The sequence below is a fragment of the Protopterus annectens genome, chromosome 5.part0 (genome assembly GCF_019279795.1).
Source record: "Protopterus annectens isolate FY-2018-M chromosome 5.part0, PAN1.0, whole genome shotgun sequence".
Taxonomy (NCBI): domain Eukaryota; kingdom Metazoa; phylum Chordata; order Ceratodontiformes; family Protopteridae; genus Protopterus; species Protopterus annectens.
This window is the reverse complement of record NC_056735.1, coordinates 881,484,609-881,510,042: the sequence shown is the minus strand read 5'-3', so window position 1 is coordinate 881,510,042 and position 25,434 is coordinate 881,484,609.

Sequence of the window (25,434 nt, the reverse complement as noted above, 5' to 3'; positions counted from 1 at the left end):
GTTCCTCCTTCAACTCTACCCCAGAGCTTGGAGTTGGAGTCTTCGGAATGGTTACTGCTACGGCTGGAGGACGGATACCCCCTTCTGTTCCTTCAGCCTCTACTCTTATCTCCTCTTGAGACCTTCCTTAGAGGGATTCGGTGGTCGGGCTTCCATGGTCTCCTCCGAGGGGTGAGTGGCATCGGACCCTTGTCGAACCCGCTCTTCCCCTTGGAGCCTCGGCCTTGGTGAGCTCGGCTCCGACATCTGCCTCTGAGACTTCCCTTCGGTGGTCCCTGGAGTTCCTAGCTCTTGGAGCGGGTTCTCTCGGACCTGCCTGGGAGGGAGCATTCGAGGTGATGAGTGTACTGGCCACTGGTATCAGTCAGCAGTCTGTTCCCGTAGCTCCTCCCTCTATAGTACCTGTTGACATCTCTGCCACTTCTCTTGCTACAGCACCCAGAGATCCTCCGCCTCAGGTTTCCCCATTGGGAATTTCCCCCTCTTCCAGGATTCTCCTGATGTTTCGGGAGATCCTCCTAGGAAGAGGACTTGTAAGAGGAAGCATGTAGACTCCCCGAGTCTGTCACCCGGATACTGACTTTGATGAGCCAGAGGGATCACCTAGATCCCCCCTGAGGATGTCTCCTTCTCAGACATCCTAGAACTTCTGAAACAGAGGGAAACTGGCCCACCAACAATCCCTCTGAGGATGAGTCAGTATAGCTAGAGGGGGGTGGATCTCGGCCCTCCACCTCCTGGGTGTCTCCGCCTTTGACCCCCTTATGCAGGTTATTGCACGAGGCGTGGGCAGCTCCTGACTCTGTAGAGCCAGTCCCTAGGAGGCCTTCAAAATTTATCACTGCCCGTGTGACAAACAATTCCTTACTAAGGGTGTCCCGCTGATGCCATGGTGGTGGCTGCGGCCACCAAAAAGGAACTTGCAGATCCTTCCGTGCCCGTCCATCCTCCTAATAAGGACTCTAGGACCATGGATAGATGCAGTGGCGGATGTTTTCCTCAGCGACCTTTGCTATGCGTTCGCTGAATTACCTATGTCACTTCACCAGACTCCAGAGGGATATCCTGAAGGAGCTGGGAGAAGTAGTTCAGGATCCTACAGCTGCAGGGCTCAAGAAAAAATTGCTTCGCAGCTAGGAACCCTCAATTCCATTGCAAACTCCTCCATGCGGCTAATATCTTATGCTGCGGATGGGCAGTAGAGCCGCAGGTACAGGTGTGGCTCTTAGGCGCCAAGCCTGGATGCGGCTATGTGATTTTGCGGATCCCTTTAAGGCGTCCTTCACAAATTCTCCCTTTGATGGGTCAGCTTTGTTTGGCCCTCAGGTGAAGGAAACCTTGACCAGGTGCGAGCAGGACGGCAAGACTCTTTCTGCTGTTGGAGTCCGTTTTCCACCCCTTCTAGACCTTATCCCAAAGGACAGAAGGGCGGAAGATGTGGTTCCGTAAATCCCAAGGAGTCACGCCGATTCACGTGGTCAGTTTACCCCTAGAGGCAGAGGGGTAACAACAACAGGCCGCTCTAGAGGCAGAGGGGTCCGAAGAACCAGGAAACAGGGAGCCTCTCTCTGACAAGCCCTTTCAGCATCCCTGAGGTGTTGCCCGGCTGTCCCTCCTTGGAGGCAGTCGGGAAGATTATCACTGTACCCAGAAGCCTGGCATTCCCTCACTCAAGACAGATAGGTACAGTCGATCATATCCAAGGGTTACATAATTCCTTTCGAGGAAAGTCCTTTCCCCTCAAATTCCCTTCCAGATGTACCACCCGGTCTAAGGGAGATTGCAGAGTCAGGAATCTCAAAACTACTGCAAAAAGAGCCATTCAGCCAGTTACAATAGACCATTCAGAGCCGGAATCTACTCAAGGTTCTTTTGGTCCCCAAAAGACGGGAGACTGAGACCAATATTGGATCTCAGCAGACTCAACAAGTCTGTCAGGAAGACAAGATTCAGAATGGATAGTCTTCAGTCAATTCTGCCCTTCTTACAGAAGGACAACTGGATGTGCTCAATAGATCTTCAGGATGCGTGCTATCACATAAAAATTCACAGGCGCTCCAGGAGATTTCTCCGCTTTCGGCTGGGGTCCAGTCATTTCCAGTTCAGAGCCCTGCCCTTTGGTCTCACTACAGCCCCCAGAGTGTTCACCAAATGCATGGCAGTGGTCACGGCTCACCTGAGACGTCAAGGATTCCAGGTGTTTCCGTATCTCGACGACTGGCTCCTGTCAGCCACCACCAGGCATCAGCTTATACTAGCCAGGGATTACACAATAGACCTTTGTTCTCATTTGGGCATCTCAATCAACTTCGAAAAGTCATCCTTATCGCCCTGCCAGTCTATTACCTTCATAGGCGCAAACTTAAACACTGTTAGGAGGGCAGCTACCCTTACAGAACAAAGAGTTTCAGACATTCAGACTCATGTCAGGATCATTCTGGCCAGCAAGAAAATACAGGCCAGAATGGTTCTAAAGGTATTAGGTCTCATGGCTGCGGCCATTACTCTTCTTCCCTGGCTCGATTCTACATGCCTTCTTCAGTGGATGCTGTTCACACAATGGTCATACCAGCAACTTCAATGCGTCACCAGATTCTGGTGACACAGACATGCAAAGAGCATCTTGCTTGGTGGATCACATCGTCTCAGGTTCACCAAGGCAGGTACTTTGTACCCCATCCCCGATAGCCACTGTCACCACGGATGCCTCCCTGATCGGGTGGGGGGGGTCATTATCAGGGCAGGATGGTTCATGGGACGTGGCAGCCGTTCGAGTACCATCTGCACATAAATGTCCTGGAGATGAGAGCAGTGCTTTTAACGTTGCAAGCCCTCAACGACTTTCTTCCCGTAGGGACAATTGCAGTCCACACAGACAGCATGTCTGTAGTTTGGTATATCAACAAACAGGGCGGAACCAAGTCCTACCCCTTGTGTCGAGAAGCTCAGACTATGGCAATGGGCGATCTCCTCTCATCGGTTTCTGGTAGCAACGCATATCCCTGGGAAAACCAACATTATAGCGGACAGATTGAGCAGAGCTATCCTCATGCCTCACGAGTGGTCTCTCAAGCAATCTATAGCGGAAGAGATTTTTCTGGAATGGGGTCGTCCTTGTTGCGATCTTTTGCTACTCCCCAAAACAGCAAATGTCCAGACTTCTTCAGCCTCTTCCCTCTATCAGGCCATCCCCCCAGAGGCGCTCTGACCCAGGATTGGCCCCAGGGACTTCTTTATGCCTTCCCTCCATTTCCTCTGATCCCTCAGGTGATCCAGAAAGCTACCGTTTGAGAGCCAAATTGATTCTCATTGCCCTTACTGGCCTCGACAAGTTTGGTTCCCGTTCCTCCATCATCACCTTTTGGTGCAGCCGTGGCATCTGGACCCAGTGCCAGATCTTCTGATTCACCAATCGGGTCAGCTGCACGGTCAATCCCTTCTCTCAACCTCACCGCATGGTTGCTCCAGTTCCTTCCTTAGCCAGGCTTCCATTGAGCTCTAACCCACTTTTAGACATCATATTAGCCTCCCTAAAATCCTCTACCAGGAGGATTTACACAAGCAAATGGAAGCGTTTCTCTTATTGGGCTAAGGCCCAAAATATTGATCCTTTACTGCCCCTGTTCAGGCAGTCCTGGACTTCTTAGCAGAGATTTTTCATGCAGGCTCCTCTTCTTCCACAGTCAGAGTTCAATTGGCTGCTATTTCCAATTTTCATGTCGGGATAGCAGATCATAATATTATGTCCCATAGGCTCTGCAGGGCCTTTTTGAAAGGAATTTTCCTACTAAAACCTCCAATCAGGAATCCTCCTCCTCAGTGGGATCTAAATTTAGTGCTGACATCCTTGATTCTTCCCCCTTGAGCCAGCTGTTTCTTGTTCCTGAAATATCTTTCTTGGAAAACTTTATTCCTAGTGGCTATTACATCTGCCAGGAGGTGTCTGAACTTCATGCTCTTTCGGTTCGACCCCCTATTTGGTTTTCACAAAGACAGAGTATCTTTGAGAACTAATCCAACCTTTTTACCTAAGGTCGCTTCAAAGAACAATCTGAATCAATCCATTGATCTACCTGTATTTTTTCCTAACTATTCAGATAGAGCTGAACAAAAGCTACATTATCTTGATGTCCACCGTCAACTTAGATATTATTTGGACAGAACAAAAAAATTTAGAAAATCTGATCAACTTTTTGTTTCCTATGCGGATAATAAAAAAGGCCTTCCTGTTTCTAAAGTGACCTTGTCCAGATGGCTTTCTTCGGTCATCTCGGCAATTTATGCTCAGGGAAAACAGCTGTGCTCAAAACCTAAAGCACATTCAACTAGGAGCTTAGCTACTTCTACAGCTTTTCAAGCTAGACTTCCTTTGGACACTATTTGTGCAGCGGCCACTTGGGCCACTCCTCACACTTTTGTTTCCCATTACAAATTGGACTTGGCCTCCAGGGACAGAGCCAGTTTTGGCTCTACAGTCCTCAAGAGTTTGTTCCATTGAGCCACCCAGGATAGAGGTGCTAGGGGCGGTCCCATCAAGCAAGAATGAAGGCGAGATTGACAACTTAACATTAAGAAGTTATGTACCTACCATAACGCGTTCCATGTTAGTTGTCTTCTCTCGCCTTCTTTCTTCGACCCTCCCTCCTTCCCCCTGGCCTGGACAGACCTTGTATAAGAAACTGTTATGCTAAAGACCATTCAGACCTGGTCCTTTTTCCATCTGTAAGTTTTCTTTCTTCCTTTGGGAAGTATTTTATGCTTGGTGCTATTGCCCTTTGTCAGCAAACGAGATCTGGGTACTTACCGCCTTGCATCATGGGATATGGGGCTGCCTCGAGCTGGTAAAAGTGACTCTCGAGCTTAGCAAGTGCCGAGTCGGAGCCGAGGGATCGGCTCCGAACCCATCAAGCAAGAAAGAAGGCGAGAGAAGACAACTAACATGGAACGTTATGGTAGGTACATAACTTCTTATTTTACAGTGTGTATACAGTTTAGATGATTTTATGTCATCCTTACCTTCAGAACAAAAGTCTTATATGAATGAAATTGTTTCTGATTTGACTGTGGTTTTGAAACATGGTTTGAGAGGTGAGCTTGAATGTGCAGATACAGTCTGTAAAAATGCTGCTTCTTTTGTTGTATTAAGATGGTATGCTTATTCGCATAATCAAAACTTCTCTAATGAATTAAAAGCCAAAATTGTGAGAGCACCTAATTGGTGTTTGGGCTTGCTGTTACACAGATTCTCAAACAGTGGAATGAAAGAGGCAAATTAATGCATGGGGTATCTAGGATGTTTCATGTACTGAAGTTCTCAAAAAAGATGCCTTCCTTTAAGGGGCAGAACAAACAAAGCTTAGAGATCAAAAAGGAAATGGCAGGAGGATACTTATAACCAAACAAGAGGGGTTCCTTTCCAAAATAACAATCAACCCCTCGCAAAGGAATGACTATGGCAAGTCACAGAGCACCCCTAACCCCTCCTGCCTTTCCTTCTCCCAATTTCTCTCTCAACCCTGCAGTCTGACTGCAAGTAGTCCCAAACAAATGTGTTTTGAGATTAATTCAGATAGAATACACTTGACAGTAAATTGAAAATCATCCTTGCTTCATTGGAATTCCCCCACACCCACCAGACAGAGCTGTTTCCTCTAGTGATCCGTCATGCAATAGAAGCAGTGGTCGTAGAACCAGTGCCCGAGATACACAACGACAAAGGATTTTACTACAGAATTATTTTGGTACCAAAAAGGAGCATTCCTAGAGACCCATCCTAGATTTGTCATTTCTAAACATCTTTGTAAGAGTTCCAAAATTCCAAATCCTCACATTACAGTCGGCCCTAGTGTTGCTTCCGGAACACTGTTTCATGGGGATTCTAGATCTCAAGTATGCTTATCATACTACTGTTGCTCCCCGTTTCAGGAATTTTTTGAGATTTACTGTGTCTGACTTACATTATCAATTTTGTGCATTACCTTTTGGGCTGTTTTGTGCTAGTGGTTGCCATTAACAGAACCCTAGGCATTCACATTTCCTTATTTAGATGACTTGCTGATTTGTGCAGATTCTTTGTTCAGGTGCTTTGAGTCTTAGACATGGTTGCATTCCTCCTTTCCCACCTGGGCTTCAAATTGAACTTTCCAAAGTCTGTCCTCCCATCCCATCAGTGAATTGCTTTCTCTGAGTGTTATATAGACCCAATAAAAAGTATGGCCTTCCTCTCATAAGACAAAGTTCTTTCTTTTAAACATGGCCTCATCAAGAGAGTTCCTTAAAATTCTGGGCCTAATGGCATCAGTGATCCTCATGGTGCCACTAGCCAGACTACACATGAGAAAAATTCACTGGTACTTGAAGTGTTGGACACAGCACCTTCATCCCTTGTATTTTCAGGTACTGGTACTGGGTTTCCTGAAACAGGAACTGCAGTGTTGGAGGGATCAACAGTATCTGAATCCAGGAATTCCTTTCTCTCTTCGTACTCCAGTCCAATCTGTCTAGACAGACTCTTCAGATTTTGCATGGGAAACTGTGTCTGTGGGAGTTCAAGTGCAAGGCTTGTGGGGTCCTCAGGTCATGAAAAAGCACATAAATATAAAAGATATGTTGGCAGTGATTCCTGCTTAAAAGTTCTTTACCACTTATGGAATTGAGGTCCTTTTCTAGTGGTCACAGACAACAGTACTGGGGGAGTTGCAAGGTGATACCCTTTTTTCCAGCTGGCACTGATGGCCTGGGAGCTGGAGCTACAGCATTGTCTGACTCTTCAGGGCTCGTACACTCCGTCAGAGTAAAATACCGTGGCAGATATACTAAACAGATCCTGGACAGGCCCTCACAAGTGGAAGCTCCTTGTAGAAGTCTTCCAGGGCTTGAACCAGATGTGGGAAACACCTCAAGTAAATCTGTTCTACTCCTGTCAAAACAGACAATTGAAAAATACCCTGTTCAAAGACATCCTTGTAACCATGCTTGGAAGACAGATGCTATATCATTCAAATTGTCAGGAATGTTCCTGTATGCATTTCTACCATTTCTAATGATTTCCAGTGTACTGCTAAAGATTCAGAAAGAATTAACAAAGATCAGATTCCGCGGTGGTGCAACGGTAGTGTTGGTGCCTCAGCAAGAGGTTCTCCCATTCGATTCTCAGCTGAAGTGCAGGGAGTGCCATCTGTGTGGAGTCTGCATGTCCTCCACGCGTGTCGAGTGGCGTTCTGAAAGACATGCATGAATGGGCGTGCCTTCGCTGAAGGATGGGTGTCAAAGTGGCAACTTGGCACCCTGAAAATCTACTGCCAGTCATTAGCGGACCAGAGTTCCGCTGTGGCAACCCCTAACCGAGAAAAGCCGAAAGACAACTACAACAACAATATTGTGGTTAACCCCTTTTTGGCCTAAGCAAGGTTGGTTACCCTTTTAATGGAACTGGCCAAGGGCAATTACCACAAGCTTCCTCACAGACTGAGTCTCCTTGCACATCAGCTGAATGATTCTATTTTGATACCTTTTAGGCACTTGTTTCATGAGGATGTGCTGCAGATCTTTAAGGAGGCGAGGAAAACCTGCAAGTAGAAATTTTGACACTTACAAATGGAAGAGTTTTCTAGGTGGTGCCTAGCTAATAACAGAAAAAGGTTTTGACCCCTCTGGTTGTGAAATATCTGTGTGAGCTGCTTAGAGATGGTTTGTCATATGCTGCTATCAAAGTGCATCTTGCGGCCATCTCATTTTGTCTGCCCATGGATCTTCCTCTGTCTTCTCTTTTTCTGGTCAAACAGTTTATGAAAGGAGTGTTGCAACTGAGACCTCCTTGAAAGCAAATTCCTCCTCCTTGGGTTTGATTATAATATACATCTTTTTCAACATCTTGTGTTGGCTTTGCAACATTTGTGGATCTGTGTGACTGTTTCGGTATTCTTGGTTCTTTGGAGTTTTTATTTTGTTTGTCTCCTGGTGAATACACCATTTTCGATTGGTAACTTTGTTGTTGAAAAATTGACCTTACCACCTTTTGAACCTGGCAGTCAGGCTGATTTACAGTTCATTACGTGGAAGACTGCTTTTCACATTGGTCTGATGTCTGCTAGATGAGTATCTGAACAGCAAGGTGGGCCAACAGTATATTTTGTATAAGGACAGGATTGTGTTAAGGACTTATTCGTTCCTAAAGTTGTTGCTGAATTTACCTTGAATCAAGCCATCAATCTCCCAGTGTTCTATTCTGATCCAAAAAAAATGGGAGAAAAGATTCAAAGTACCTTGGATGCCTACAGGCAGCTAAGGTACTACCTTGACAGAGCAAAGCCCTTTAGGAATACTGAACAGCTTTTTGTCTCCTATTCAGCAGCTAAGAAAGGTCATCTTGTCTCTAACCAAACTACTGCCTGATGGTTGCCCTCTGCTATTGTTTTTTGTTGCTCCCACCATTGTAAATCCCTTCCAGACTATGTTAAGGCTCACTTTACTAGGGCCTTATGTTCAATGACATTCTGGAAAAGGGTGAACTCTAGAAGCATTCTGGAGGTAGCAGTCTGGTCCTCAGTTTGTACCTTCACAAAGCACTACAAACTTAATTATTTTTCAAAATCCAGAGCAGGCTTTGCTAGAACCATTCTTCAGGGACTTCTGGATCCTTATCCTTCCAACTCACAGGTAGGGGAAGCTTTAGGAATCTACTCAAAATGCTACTGTCAGTGGGAATGATGCACATAGTACAGTTGTGCAAGTCCTTCTTACCTGTAACAGTAGATGTTGCCACTAAGGCAGTGAAGAATTAGAACACCACTTGCCATTCCCCAGATTGTGCATAGCTGAGGTGGATTTCAGCATTTTTGATTCACTTGTTTTTATATGGTATTGATTGCCTGCATATTTACCCTTTCTGTAGAATTCTGGTTTTAGGTACTTTCCTCTCCTCCTTCATGGAAGTGAAAAAGTGTGAACACTTAGTTCCTGTGACAACTGATAGCTTCCCTCACATGATATGCTCAGCTAAATCAGCTGTCACAGGAAGAGAGAGGAAGGGGAGTCTGAGTTTTTGAAAGCTGTCCAGTACTAGGTTACCTTGGCAGATAACCCAAAATGCCACTGAGACAGTGAGGAATTTGAACATCTACTGTTAAAGGTTAAGTAGAACTTGTGCAGCTGTACTTTCATCCACTTTATCCTTCAGAATTCGGAATTGCGAGGCATGTATGTGGAAGTTTATACTTTGTCATATAGATAGTTTGCTAGATTTAGCTTCGACTCTTCCTACAGAAGAAAGTGCTTTTTTGAGCCGTACTGTTCTGACCCTATCTCAGGTATCTAAATATGCTTTGATGGGTCTGTATGATTGTGCAGATACTATGTCAAGAGCCATTGCTACTGTACAATGTTGAGAAGATATGCTTGGGTACGTAACCAAAATTTGCTGATAAGGTAAACTCTGAAATCGTAGACTACAATGAGTAAAGTAGTACTGCTTAATGTTTCTCCTTCCCATGTTCTCAATATGATGAGAGGGAAATTGATTCAGGTAGATTCTAAGGTCTGTGATCAACCCTAGCACAAATTATTCAGGCCTCCCTCTTACACAAAAAAGTAAAATAAACAAAACCAACCTTTTTCTGGCAAGCAAAATGAAAAAAAAAAAAAATAAAAAAAATAGAGATGTCCAGAGGGTAGCAGGGTCTTTTTCTGAAAAAAGGGTCAAATCAGCAGTACAGAAGGGTCAAATCAGCAGTACAGAATGACTATGCCAGCGTTCTTTTCCCTGGCTAAAATCTCTCTCTCTCTCTCTCTATAGATATATATATATATATATATATATATATATAAAGAGAGAGAGATCTATATAGATATATATATATATATATATATATATATATATATATATATATATTATATGTTTTATATATATATATATCTAAAACTGGCTGTCAATGTTCCACTCAGGCAGAAGATTGTTTCGGCTTCTTGGGTGTTAAATGTGGTACAGGAGGGTTGCATATGGTTTGTATACAAAATTGTCCTTTATTCTTCAGTTTTTGCACACCCAATGAGTCCTAGAACCAGTGTCTGTAAGTCAAAGGGGCAAAGGCGTCTATTGCAGAATGTTTCTGGTACCAAAGAAAGAGGCCTGTTGCAGACCAGTACTAGATCTTTAATTTCTAATCCGTACCGGAAATACCACAGTTCAAAATGTTGACTTTACCAGAAACTGTTAACCCTCATTCCTCCCTTGAGTTACTTGGTAACTCAAGACCTAAAAGATGCTTACTACCATATTACTAGAGCCACAGGGTTCCAGAAATTTCTAAGGTCCTCTGTTGCTGGGTCACATCATCAGTTTTCTGCATTACCCTTCGGTTTATCTATACTTCCAAGGGTATTCACAAAATGCTTACTTCCAGTCATAGCATATTGCAGACTGTATGACATTCACATTTTTGCTTTTTCAGATGAATTGCTTATCTTTGTACAGTCTTTATCCAATTGTCAAGTATCAATAATTTGGGTTATGTTTCTTTTGAGCAGTCTGTATTTACAGATAAATATTGCAAAATCGTCCTTGACTCCATTGCACAGGATTGTATTTTTGGCATTGCCGTACAGATTCTTTTCTTCAGGAGGCCTTTTAATACAAAAGAAGGTAGATTTTTATCTGTAATCCTTCCAGAATTTCTCAAATTGGTCTTGGACTTTTGCAACTGCACTTAGGATCCTAGGATTCAATGCTTCCATGATTGTCATGATCCCTGTAGCCAGATTACATATGAGGAAGATATAAAACACATGGACTCAGCATTTGCATTCTCTTGAGCATTAGATTCCAGTTTAGGGCTCTATAAAAAAGAAAACTGCACTGGTGGAGACAATTTCAAATGAACCCAGGTCTCCCTTTCTCACCTCAAACCAATCTCTCTCCAGAGACGTGTTACATTTTGCTTGGGGACCAGTTTCCAGATGGGATAAAAGTGCAAGGCATGTGGAATCCTTCATAAAGACCTAAGCACATCAACCTAAAGGAGATATTGGCTGTGATCCATTCCTTCAGTCTAACCTTCACCTATTGTCCTCGGGACCTCTTCAAGTGATTCAAGAGAATAACACAGTCATGCGGTACATAAATGAGGAAGAGCACAGCATACCACCAATGCAGGCTGACAGTGATTGCTTGGGAGTTATCTCTTCAGTATTCCTTAACCCTCCAAGCATCTTATATTCCATCAGAGCAAAACATAGTGGCAGACAAGCTGAGGAGGACCATAACAGACCCTCATAAATGGAAATGGAACTAGGGTATCTTCCAGAAACTGATCTAGTTTTGGGGAATACCTCAAATATATCTATTCATCTCCTTTCCAAAGAGGCAACTAAACACATTTTGTTCCAGGGCTTCTTGTAAGCAAGCCTGGAAAACAGATGGATTTTTATTCCCTTTGAAAGGAATGTTCCTTTATGTCTTTCTATCTTTCCACTGATATCCGGGGTAGTTCTGAAGATTCACAAGGTTACTCCCAAAATCATTGTGATGACTCCCATTTTGGCCCATGCAACAGTGTTTTTCCCTTTTTATGGAATTGGCTTAGGGGATTTATCACAAGCTTTCTCACAGACTTGATCTACTCACACAAGACGGGGGTTGGAGTTGATACACCCCAGTATCAGTCAGCTTCAACCAATGCCTGAATGATTTATTTCTGATGCATTTTAGGCACTTCTTTCATGAGGTTGTGCAGCAGGTACTGAAAGAGGCAAGAAAACCAGCAACTAGAAAATCCTATATTGGCAAGTGGAAGCATTTTCCAGTTGGTGACTAGATAATAACCAAGGGCCTATCAGGGATTTTGTACCACTGGTACTCAAATATTTGTATCATTTATTTTCCTCTGGCTCTCTTACTCCTCTGTAAAGTTTCGTGTTTGACCATTTCAGCATGTCTGCATATGGATCCTCCTCTTTCTTCGCTTATTGTTGTGAAAGTTTCTGAAAGACGTTGCACACCTGAGACATTCCTTGTAAACAGGTTGCTTCTTCTTGGGATCTCCGTTTTGTGCTGGAGAAATTGACTGTCACATTTTGCACCTGCTCATCAGGCTGATTTAAGGTTCTTGACTTGCAAAGCTGTACTCATTACTCTGAAATCTGCAAGAGGAGTGTTGAGTTGCAAACTCCTATGGTGAGTGAACCCTATCTGATTTTCCACATGGACAGTGTCTCTCTAAAAGCAAGCCCCTCATTCATGTACAAAAATGGTTGCAGAGTTTACTTTGAATCAAGCCATCAATATCCAAGTTTTCTATCCAGAACCTAAATCCAGAAAGAAAGGCTTTTGCATATGCACTTTAGACTTGCATAGCCAGCTCCAGTATAATCTTGACAGAACTATGCCCTTTATAAAAGCTGATCAGCAATTTTTTTTTCCTTATAAAGGGGAAAAGGAAGTAACATGTCTAAGGAGACTGTTTCCAAGTGGTTGTCCTCAACTGTTGTTTTTTGTTACACCTACCATGGCAAATCCATTTCGGGTAGTATCAAGGTACATTCTACTAGAATCTTGCCTACTTTAAAAAGGAAAGGGGGGGGTCTTCAACAGAACAGAAGCAGTTATATGTTCTGCTATACATACTTTTACAAAGCGTTATAAACTGGATTCCTTTTCAAGGTTCAGGTCTATCTTTGCTATGACCGTTCTTTAAGGACTCTTGGATCCATATCCTTCCTTCTCCCAGGTTGGATAGGCTTTCAGCCCATATATCCTAAAGGCTACTGCAGCAGTGGGAGTGATGAACATAGTACAGTTGTGAAAGTTGCACTTACCCATAACAGTGGTCATTCAGATTATTCCCAGCTGCAGTATCCTCACATGTCCTTCAAGGATGCATCTGCAGTCCTTACAAATGGGTTGTCCTGTCGTCAGGCAGCCCTTCGGTCGGCCGGATTCCAAAGTCTGGGTCTGGCCGCTGGTGTCGCACTTCACCCGGCGTCATTGCGGCAGTTATTCGGTATAAAGGCATCAGCCAACGCCATTTTCCTCAGTCTTTCTTGCGTGGCGCGAAGCAGAAGCTGTTCGCAAGTGCGGTCGGTCAGATCCAGAGATTACTACTACCGATTACTACTTGAAGACTTCTATAAAGCTAAGTACCCGTTGGGGACTCTTTCTTGCCTCAGCCGATGTCAGAGAAAGTTAATAACTGTTTATCTTGTGGGAAACAAATACCTCATAAAGATTTCCACTCTATTGCATACATTGTTTAGGCCCAGACCACGGCGTAGCAGCTTGTCTAGCCTGTGCTTCTTTAACCGATGGGCGCTTAGGCGTCGCTCGGACTTTGCTGAACAGATTTTCGGCTCGATTTTGCCTACATTATGCCGTCGGATCCTCCGACTACGCAAATAACCAAAAAACGTAAAGAAAAGGACCGACACTCGCGGTCCGCAGTTTCGGCGAAACCGCGGTTAAGCAAACCACAGTGTCTCTGTTTCGGCGAAACCGAGCAAGCGGTTCTTTCTTCAGCCGATAACTTGCCTTCTACCGAGGCCTCTTCTAACCTGGTAGAAACGGCTTCTGAAATCCAACCTTCTGTTGCGATTTCACAGGATTTATCAGGCACCATTCCCCTAGATATTTCTACCCCTGCACGTGGAGCTGCTAGGCCTCCTCCAGCTATGTCTATTAAGGCCTTTGCCAGAGCTAAAGCAGCCAAAGCATCAAAACCTGCGCCTGCCAAGCCCCCCTCTCACAGGCCCAGCACCAGTTCCCATATGCTTTCTTTGGCAGAGGATCTCATCTCTTTAATTCGTGGAGCCCAGCCTCATCCAGACAGGGCCTCTCTCCCTCCTCCAGAAAAGAGGCCTAGAGCAGAGCCCCCTGAGCCAGTAGCCACAGATGATTCCTCTGATGACTCAGATCATACAGACCCTCCTGAGGCTTCTTATTCTCCTTACGAAGACTCTGATGCTGAGGAGTCCATCTCTTCAGCCTCTCCTCCTGAGGAATTTTCCTTTGGGGAAACCTTGCATGCTATGAGGGAACAATTTCAGTGGCAGGGCCAAGATTTCTCAGACTCTAGAAAAAGGCTTAGGACCTTTCTACACTTGCCACAGCATAGGCCTTTAGCTATACCTCCAGTTCTATCTGTTGTTGATGCATTTCATGATGCTTGCACTGCTCCTGATACTTTACCTCCGGCTCCTGCTAAGCCCGATAGGTACTACAGGGTCCCAGACACTCATCACCACTTATGTAAGGCTCCTTTTGCAGATCCAGAGACTATCTCCCAGGGCCCTAAAGCTGTAGCAGCTACTTCTTCTAAAAACCCCCTCCTCTCTGAAAGGGAATCCAGGTCCTTAGAGAGATGGGGTAAAAAAGTTTACATCTCTGCTACTTTGTCAGCTAGAGCTTTGAACTGCCAATTTCATATGATTCAATATCAAGAGTTTATGCTTGACCAGTTGACTAAAAAGCTGTCCTCAGAAGAATCTATAGATAAAAAGTATGTTCAAGAAATATTACATAACATACAGCAGGTTAGTAACCATTCTTTAAAATGTGGCTATGATGCACTGGAGGCTTCCTTTAGATCAGCCATGACTGGCACAGTTATCAGGAGGCATGCATGGTTGAAAGAACAGGCATTACCAGACCATGTCAAATCTAAGCTTTTGGATGCACCTATGGACAAGGTCAATTTATTTGGTGCCCCGCACAGCAGGTACTAAAAGATGGAAGAAAGCAAAATCTGTGCAAACAGTGAAAGATTTCTTACAAGTTCAACCTCCAAGGTTTAGCAGGAACTGGCCCTCCAAGAATTGGTCCTTTCCGGACTCCTCTAAGGCACAAAGAGGCAGGAATAGGCGCTCTAGAGGCAGAAACCAATCCAGGGGTGCCTACAGGGGTCGCCAGTGGCAGGGTAACAACCAACGAGGCACGGATACAGCCACCACCACTACAACAACTCAATCACAGTGACTTGGCGGTGGCACCGCCTACCAGGGAACAACTAGAAGCACCCTTAGGCGGAAAGCTAACATTATTTTCAAGAAACTGGCACTGCATTACAAGAGAAAAATGGATTTTGCAGACTATAGACAAAGGTTACAGGTTCCATTTCCATACACTACCAGGAAAGAGAGGAATGCCAAACCTACCACCTTCTCAAAGGGCCGAAGCTCTAAAAACAAATATCTCAATTGTTAAGAATGAGAGCTGTGGAAAAGGTACCATTTATGGAGCAAGGGAAGGGATTTTACTCCAGGCTCTTCCTGGTACCAAGAAAAGAAAACAAATGGAGACCCATTCTAGACCTGTCCGCTTTAAACACATTCCTCATTGTCCCAAAATTCAAAATGCTGACCCTACAGCAGCTTCTTCCCATGCTGGGCAAGGAGTCTTGGCTGGTAACTCTAGATCTCAAGGAGGCATACCTGCACGTCCCCATAAGACCAATTTGCAGAAGATACCTCAGATTTCTTGCAGGATCAGAGCATTATCAATTCTCAGCATTGCCCTTTGGCTTATCTACTGCGCCCAGAGTGTTCACGAAATGCCTGGCATCAGTAATCGCTCATTGCAGACTTCAGGGAATTCAAATCTATCCCTACCTGGACGACTGCCTAATACAAGCGGACAACAAAAACAAACTCACAGAAGACTTACAAAGAGTCATCCACCTGCTGCAAGCCCTGGGATATACAGTCAATACAAAAAAGTCAAGGCTGATTCCATCCCAAAGAATAACCTTTCTGGGTGCAGAACTGGACACATCAAAACAAATGGCATTTCTAACTGCAGAAAAGAAAGAACAACTTCCTCTCTACTTCTTGGCATTAACAAAGCAGAGCCAACTAACTGCAAGAAAAGTGCTACAAGCTCTAGGCTTCATGGCATCCTGCATAATACTGGTACCTCATGCCAGGCTGCATATGAGAAAGCTACAGTGGTACCTAAAGAATTTGTGGTCTCAGCACAAGCACAGCCTAGAAACCAAAATTCCAATGATCCCATGCCTGAAGCAAGAGTTCTTATGGTGGGCTCAGGCCTGTCAATCAAACACAGGACTGCCCTTCTGCAAAAGTCAACCAAGACAAACCATCACGACAGATGCCTCAGACCTCTGCTGGGGGGCACACATGATGGGCAAGTGCTTTCAAGGCCTATGGACTCAAGACCAGCTGCATCTGCACATAAATCTAAAAGAAATGATGGCAGTAAAATTGGCAATCCAGGCATTCAGACCTTTTCTCCAAGAAGGCCAGTTGATGATAAGGACAGACAACACCACAGTTATGTGGTACATCAACAAACAGGGAGGCACACACTCATACCCTCTATGCCGGTTGGCACTGGACCTATGGGATGTGGCTCTGAGCTTTAACATTCAGTTACAGGCAATTTATGTACCAGGGAAGGAAAACATTCTAGCAGACATATTAAGCAGAACTACAACAGACGCCCACGAATGGATGCTGCATCCGGACATCTTCAAAACCATCACAAGAGAATGGGGATTACCACAAATAGACTTGTTTGCATCCCCTTTCAATCACCAGTTGAAGAAATTCTGCACAAGGACTTACCACCCACTTGCTTGGAAGGTGGACTCCCTATCCTTCAGTTGGAAAAGCCTGACAGCATACGCATTCCCACCACTACCTTTGCACAAGGTACTTCTCAAGATCAAAGAGGAACGTCCGAGGATCATTCTGATAGCCCCAGACTGGCCAAGACAACATTGGTATCCACTGCTGAGGAGCATGTCCCGGGAACAAATATGGACACTGCCCCTGATCCCATTACTGCTGACACAGAACAACTACAACATTCTGCATCCAAACCTAAAAACTCTGCAGCTAACTGCCTGGAACATTACATAACAGCAATTAACCCAAATTTATCCCAAAGGGTTAAAGACATAATCCTGGAGGCTCGTAGACCTTCAACAAGAAAGAATTATGCAGCAAAATGGAAAAGATATCTCATCTGGAGTACTGCAAAGGGGCAAGATGTGACACTGGTGAACATAGCCAACATCCTGGAGTACTTGGCGGAGCTCTTCCATACAGGCCTGTCCTATTCCTCCATCAAGATACATGCATCAGCTATTTCAGCAGAGTACAGCTTGGATCCTCCTGTCTTCTCGCATCCTCTGCTCAGACAGTTTCTGAGAGGAATTAAAAATGTAAAACCTCCCAGGAAACCTCCATTGCCAGCATGGGACTTGAACTTTGTGCTAGAAAAACTGACTCTTCCTCCTTTCGAACCAGCAGCAACAGCAGAATTACAATACTTATCCTGGAAGACTGCTTTCCTGCTGGCAATAACTTCAGCAAGAAGGGTCTCTGAACTACAGGCATTAATGGCAGTGCAACCCTTCCTAATCTTCCATCAAGATAGTGTCCATGAGAACAAATCCTACATTTATGCCTAAGGTGGTATCCAGAGTATCTTTAAATCAGGCTATCCACCTTCCTACATTCTTCCCCAACCCACAGAACAGGGGAGAAAGGCTCTTACATACCTTGGATGTACACAGACAATTACGCTACTACCTGGACAGGACAAAAAAACAATAGAAAAACTGACCAGCTTCTGGTAGCATATGCAGCAGGAAAGGAAGGAAAACCAATTTCTAAACAGACAATCTCCAAATGGATAGGAAATTGCATTAGATTTTGTTACTCCTACCATGGAAAGAAAACTCCAGAGAACATCAGGCCTCACTCCACAAGGGCTACAGCCACTACCACAGCTTTCTTACGAGGAGTGGCTACCAAGGACATTATAGAGGCTGCTACTTGGACCTCCGTGCATACATTTGCCAAGCATTATAACTTACCTCTATACTCTAGATCCCGTGCTGGTTTTGCCACTGCTGTTTTGCAAGGGATCCTAACTACACCGTAATCTCTTCTCATTTCCTCCTCCCCTAGTTTAGCTATGGTATTCTACCCATTTGTAAGGACTGCAGATGCATCCTTGAAGGACATAGTACAGTTTTGTACCTACCATAAATGTAGATGTCTGAGAGGAATGCATCTGCAGTCAGGATTACCCACCCTCCTTCCCCTCTGAGGTACTCCTAGGGTATTTGCCAATCTTCAGCTAGCTTGGGGGGGATCTATTATGGTGTATTTGTTTGTATATATGTACATACATGCTTATTTTATGTGTTTGCTCTCTACTATTTGGAAACTTTGGCATTTATCCAAATTTAGCCATCCAAGAGGGCACCTGGCATCTGGGGCAAGAAACACTGAGGAAAATGGCGTCTGCTGATGCCTTTATACCCGAATAACTGCCGCAATGACGTCGGGTGAAGTGCGACACCAGCCGAAGCCAGACCCAGACTTTGGAATCCGGCCGACCGAAGGGCTGCCTGACGACAGGACAACCCATTTGTAAGGACTGCAGATGCATTCCTCTCGGACATCTACATTTATGGTAGGTACAAAACTGTACTTTTCCTTCCATCCCACTACTATTGTATATAATTGTAGTTGGAATATAAAGTAGGATTGTATTTGTTTCTACCTTATATGTTTTGTTATTATTGGTTGTTTGATTCAGGATTGTTAGGCTCTTCTCTCCTTGTATCAGCAAGAAAGTCCTGAAGAAAGCATCAGATCTGAAGTAGGAACTTTATTTGTCCGCAACCTTTGGGATACGGATCCGATCTCTGATCCGAGCTGGCAACTTTTACCACAGCATAGATCCGAGCTCCTAGCTCCTCCCTTTACCCATAATCCCCTGCCAACCCTAACTGACCTCAGATCTAGTTTGCCGCGCTTCAAGCCAACAAGCTGGATTTTGAGCTCCTGGCAATTCGGAGGTTTTTCGTGAGATAAATGTTAGAATTTTTGTACTTTCTTGTGTGATTGTGTGAGTTTGTTTAGGTTCCCTCTTAAATATCTATTTTTTGTTGTAAATTTTTCCTCCCTACCCTCGCTGGTCCGTAGTGTGTGTTTGTGGTGTGTTAGGGGCCTAGTGAGTGTGTTTTCCGTTCAACATGTCGGAGGCCACTAAAGCCATCTTTTCTAAATGTACCGAGTGTGGCCATAAGCTCTCACCGGTGGATGGCCACACCCGGTGCGTTAGGTGCCTTGTGGTTGAACACCTTTCCTCGGGATGCACGATTTGTGCAGCGTTCAACCCCAGGGCACTTCGAAGCTGATTCTGGCGGGCCTTTTGCCCCCGGACTCGGCTCCGACCTCCGGTTCTTTGTTGGCAGCTACCCAGTCCTTGGTAGTAGCCACCCCTGCCTCCCTTCCTCCGGTCGGGACTCAACCTCTCGTTTTGGCTCCGGAGGATAGGGAGGCCGGAAAAACCAAAAGGAAGGAGAAGCACCATAAGCGGTGGGCCGAGGACTCTTCCTCGGCCCCGTCCGCCAAGCGGAATTCTCCATCCAGGGTTTCTGGATCGCCTCCTCCTCGGCTCCGGTCCCCCTTGTTTTTCACCGGGACCTGGGGAGGAGGCAACCCGGTCCCTGGCGAGGTCATCGAGGCGTCACTCTAGGTCTGCCTCGGTGGCCTTGTCGAGGTCTACATTTAGTATGTCAGATGCAGACATGGACCGGATGATGAGGAGGTTCATCCAGGCCCAGCTGCAGATGGGAGTGCTCTTGCCTCCCCCCCCCCCTCCAGGGGGGAGCTCGACCCCATTTTTTGCCCCAATCGCTCCTTCTCCGTCCCGCTTCCCAGGTTCAGAGCACTCGGAGCCAAGCCGCTTCGGATCCGGGGGTGTGTCTGAGCAGACAGTACTAGTTACTTCGGCTCCGACTGGTCCCTCGAGTTTGTTGGATCAGACCTCTCGGAGCCATGGGCGGAGCTTCAGATCCGAGGGACTTTGTGTGACTTCGGCTCCATCCCGGTCGGAGCACACGGGTCCTTCGGATCCGAGTGGGAGCCGACTCTCGGAGCCTAGTGAGAGTAGCTCCCCCTTGGCTTTCGCGGTGGTGGAGAGGGCACTGTTGAGTGTATCCAAACCCCTGGTCCTGTCTTCGGCTCCTCCCTGCACTCCCTTCTCAGCTGGTCCAGGCTCCCATCACCCGGCCTTCGGGACAGCCTGCTTCAACGTCTCTGGGTGTTCCTGCGGAACGTGATATTGCTGGTGAGTCTTCCTCGGACAGCCCCCCCGAAGAGGTCCCTCATAAAGCCAAGTGTAAGAGGAGGCACATGGACTCCCCTGAGTCCCTTACCGAAGATACGGACTTAGATGAAGGGGAAGACTCCCCAAGTTCACCCCCCCCCGAGGATGTTTCCTTTGGAGACATCATGGAGATGCTCAAGATTAGGGGGGGTGGTCTGCCCCCAAGGCTTCCTCTGATGAGTCCGTATTCCTAGAGGCGTTCGAAGCAGGGCCATCTACCTCTTGGGTGTCCCCTCCCCCCGACCCACTGGTGGACCTTATTTCCACCAGGGCTTGGAAGGAGCCGGATACTGTGGAGCCAATCCCCAAGCGCCCGGATAGGATCCTGAGTCCCCCCTGCTGAGAGAACCTACTGGAACAGAGGTCCACCTGCGGATGCCATGTTGGTGGCGGCGGCCACCGAGAGAGAGCTGGCTCAGGAGAGCTCTGCAGTCCACCCGCCGAGTAAGGACTCTCGAGCGATGGACCGCCTGGGGAAGCGGGTCTTTACTTCAGCAACCTTCTCCATGAGAGCGCTGAACTATATGGCACACGTCATCTGGATGCAGCGGGAGCTAATAAAAGAATACGCTGCATCCCCCCCAGAGTCCATGTCGGAAGGAGACAAGCATCTGTACTCCTCCCGAATGTCTACTCTACGTTCAGTTTCTAACACCTCTATGCGGCTCTTGTCACACGCCACTGAAGGAGCCGCTAGAGCCGCCGGAGCCGGCCTGGTAATCTGGCGTCAGGCCTGGCTCCGACACTATGACTTCTCGGAACCCTTTAAGGCGTCATTCGCGAATGCCCCCTTTGATGGTTCTGCACTTTTTGGCAAAACCATTCGCGACACTTTAGTCCAGAGCGAGAAAGACAGGAAGACTTTGTCTGCCGTCGGAGTCCGCTTCTCTGCTCCCCAGAGGTCCTTTTCTAAGAACCAAAAGGGTCAGAAGAAGATGTGGTTCCGAAAATTGCATCAGTCCCAGTCTGCTCTGGACAACCAGTCCTCTCGAGGCAGAGGGGGTCCCAGAAACTTTGGGTCCAGAGAACCCTTCTCTGAGAGGCCCACGCAGAACCCCTGAGGGGTTACCCGGCTGCTCCACTCTGGAGGCAGTCGGGGGGTGTCTTTCGAAGCACCTAGCAATGTGGGAGTCCATAACAGCAGATCGCTGGGTGCTTCGCATCATATCTAGAGGTTACCAAATTCCCTTTATTGTAACCCCCAAAATCAGAAGCCTCCCCGACGTACCACCCAATCAGAGGGAGGCAGCTGCTACAGAAATTCAGCAGCTTTTACAAAAAAGAGCCATCCAACCCGTCCCCCCAGATCAGTTCGGATCGGGGTTTTACTCCAGGTTCTTTCTGGTGCCAAAAAAGACGGGGGACTTGAGATCCATTCTTGATCTCTCTCTCTCCTGAACTTGGCAGTACCAAAAGAAAAGTTCCGAATGGTCACCTTACAATCTATTCTCCCCCTATTACAGGAGAACGATTGGATGTGTTCGGTAGACCTCAAGGATGCGTACTACCACATCATAGTGGACAGACGCTCCAGGAGGTTCCTCCGCTTCCGGCTGGGAGCCAGTCACTTTCAGTTCAGGGCCCTTCCCTTCGGTCTCACCTCAGCCTCCAGGGTGTTCACCAAAGTCTTGGTGGTCATAGCAGCCCACCTGAGGCTTCAGGGAATGCAGGTCTTTCCGTACCTGGACGACTGGCTTCTCATCGCCCCAACAAGGCATCTGCTCTGTTCAGGCAGGGATTACTTCCTCGACCTTGCTCCACGTCTAGGGTTAACTATCAACATGACCAAATCTTCTCTAGTCCCCTCACAGGTGATAGATTTTATAGGGGCCAGATTGGATTCCAGGATAATGCTTGCCTTCTTAACTCCCGATCGGCTTCAGAACTTGAGGTTGCATGTCAAGGCCATTCTCCTTCTTCTTGCTCCACCTGCGGAATTGATCCTGAGGGCTCTAGGGTCCATAGCAGCAGCTATTCCTCTACTACCCATAGCCCGCCTAAATATGAGGGTACTGTAATGGACCCTCCAAGTACAATGGTCCCTGTCTCGCAACCCCCTGTCCCATCCTATTCCCCTAAGCAGGGCTTGCAGAACGTCGCTGATGTGGTGGCTCTGGTCCCTGAGTTTCCACACGGGACAACCATTTCCTATGCCTTCCCCCATCTCCACAGTGACCACGGACGCCTCTCGCCTGGGGTGGGGGGGCACTATTCAGGCAGAACGGTCCAAGGCACGTGGAACAACAGAGACCTCCTTGCATATCAATGTCCTAGAGATGAGGGCGGTGCTTTTGACGTTGCAGGCACTTCACAGACTTCTACTGATTGGGACAATTGCAGTACAAACGGACAACATGTCAGTTGTCTGTTACATCAACAAACAGGGGGGAACCAGGTCTTATCCCCTTTGTCGCGAGGCCATGAGAGTGTGGGAATGGGCGAGTTCCACCAACCGCTTTCTTATTGCAGTGCACATTCCGGGACGGTCCAACATCCTAGCAGACAGGCTCAGTTGTTAGATTCTGACTCCGTACGAATGGTCTCTCAATCCTCTAGTAGCGAAACAAATATTTGCCCTATGGGGGCAACCCTGTTGCGATCATTTTGCCTCTCCTTCAAATACCAAATGCAACAGTTACTTCGCTCTAATTCCCCCTCAGGGGAGTCCCCGAGAGACTCTCTGGTACATGCTTGGCCTCCCGGTCTCTGTTACGCTTATCCTCCTTTGCCCATGATGCTGAAATTCCTACAGAAAGCCAGTCGGCTGGGGAGCAAAATTATCCTCATTGCCCCATTCTGGCCTCGTCAAACATGGTTCCCGTACCTGTGGTCTCACCTAATTCATCCACCATGGATTCTGGATCCACTCCCGGATCTCATTACCCACCCTCTGGGTCTCCCGGCCCCCAACCTGGTCAACCTCAAGCTGACTGCTTGGTTGCTCCAGTTCCACTCCTGATTAGGACTCCCGGAATCTCCTCACCAGTCAAAGCCATCCTAGTAGCAGCACATAAACCTTCCACCAGAAGAGTCTACCGAAGCAAGTGGAAACGTTTCTCAATCTGGGCAGAACACCATCACTTGGATCCTTTCACGGTGCCTTTCACGTCGGTTTTGGAGTTCTTAACTACCCTTTTTCATCAAGGGGCTAGCTGCTCTACAGTCAAGGTACAACTGGCAGCGATTTTGCATTATCATGTAGGGCATGAATCAGTCCCTCTGATGACTGCTAAGCTTTGTAAAGCTTTCCTCAAGGGTACTTTCCTTCTCAGACCTCCAGTCAGGGAGGTAGTACCCCCATGGGATTTGTCTTTGGTTCTCCAAGCCTCGACTAGCCCCCTTTCGAGCCGGCGGCCACGGTTGATCTTAAATCTCTCTCTTGGAAAACGGCCTTCTTAGTGGCCATTACTTCAGCTTAAAGGGTCTCTGAACTTCAGGCTCTATGTGTTAAGCCGCCATATTTATCCTTCCATCCAGATAGTTTACCTCAGGATCAATCCGTCATTTCTGACTAAGGTGTCTTCAGAAGCTAATATTAATCAATCTATTAATCTTCCCGTGTTCTTTCCTCATTACCAGAACAAAGGAGAATATAAACTGCATTCCTTGGATGTGCACAGACAATTACGTTTTTATACTCATCGAACTGCTGGTCATAGGCAATCTGACCAGTTGTTTGTCTCCTTTGCCAAAACAAGTTTAGGCAAGTCAATTTCTAAAGTTTCACTATCACGGTGGATAGCTAATTGTGTCCTCTTAGCGTATCAGAGTTCAGGAAGGCCTGCACCTCAGGGGGTTCAAGCTCATTCTACTAGGGCCGTCGCTGCTTCGGCGGTTTTTAAATCTAGGGTCCCCTTAGATGATATTTGTTCCGCAGCCACTTGGGCCTCATCTCATACCTTTATCAGGCATTACAAAGTGGATGTTGTCTCCAGAGGTAGGGCGTTCTTTGGCTCTGCAGTGCTCCGGAATGTTCTTCCATAAAGGCCACCCAGGATTCAGGTAGCTGGGGACTCTGTCCCAAAGGTTGCTGACAAATGAAGTTCCTACTTCAGATTTAGAAGTTATGTACTCACCATAACGCTCCATCTGAGTAGGTATCTTCATTTGTCTGCAACCATCCCCCTGACCTTTAGGATCTGTCTTGGATTAGCCCCTTCCGGGGCACTTTTACATTGCTTATATCGGGCAAACTTGATCTGAGGTCAGTTAGGGTTGGCAGGGGATTATGGGTAAAGGGAGGAGCTAGGAGCTCGGATCTATGCTGTGGTAAAAGTTGCCAGCTCTGATCCGAGATCGGATCCGTATCCCAAAGGTTGCAGACAAATGAAGATACCTACTCAGATGGAACGTTATGGTGAGTACATAACTTCTAATTTGACTGCTGATTTCCCTCTTGGGATTAGCCAGTAAGCAGAGTGAAGGAGTGGGAAGGGGGAAACGGAGCTTTTTGAAGCTGACTGGTTGTTTTTTTCCTGGGCAGGAAGCATTCCATGTAGCCTAAAGGTTACTGCAGCAGTAAGGAATTAAAATATCTACCTTTTTGTTTAAGTTCAACTTGCACAACTGTACTTTACTGTTTAGGCAGAGATGATTCCTGAGGCAGGAGGATTATTATAAAAGTATGTATGCTGTTGCTTTCAGCATGCATGGGATGAGCTTTTTGAAATAACAGATGTAATTCCCTTTGTGAATGTGTGTGTGTGTGTGTGGGGGGTTCTGAAGGAGTGGGGCATGTAGGTTTTGTGACTGTTTTCTAATGTATTGCAAAAAAAAAATAAATAAATATATAAAACAGAAATTTAGAAACTGGTATGCATAACCTGGGGACAGACCCTATGTTAATAGGTGCTGGGAGGGAAGTTAAATGAGGCAGTGGAAATCCTTTAGGGCATCAGCAGTAAGATTAGTGAAGGAGAGGGATGTAAAAGTATTGCAAGGTTTTAAATCGTCCAGTAGTGGTTTTATTTAAGACCAGTAAAGTTTAGAGTTATTCAGAAGCATACATTGTTTTTTTGCAAATTTAGGTAATGTTTGCTTTGTTTACACTAATTTTAACAGGCTATGTAAACTTTCAGAAAAGTTTATGGAGCTTAGGGAGTGTCTGCTTCTAAGTAAAACAGGCGCAACCTCTTGCAAACTCAACTTTTAACAATAAAAGTAATCCTTGGACATCTCCGTCCTTGGCCTCTGCAAGTAGTTAGGGGCAGAACCTGCTCACGTATCTATGAATCACTGAAGAGAAATCTTTGTCATTAATGCTGTACAGTGGCTGCAAGTATATTATACCAAAAGCA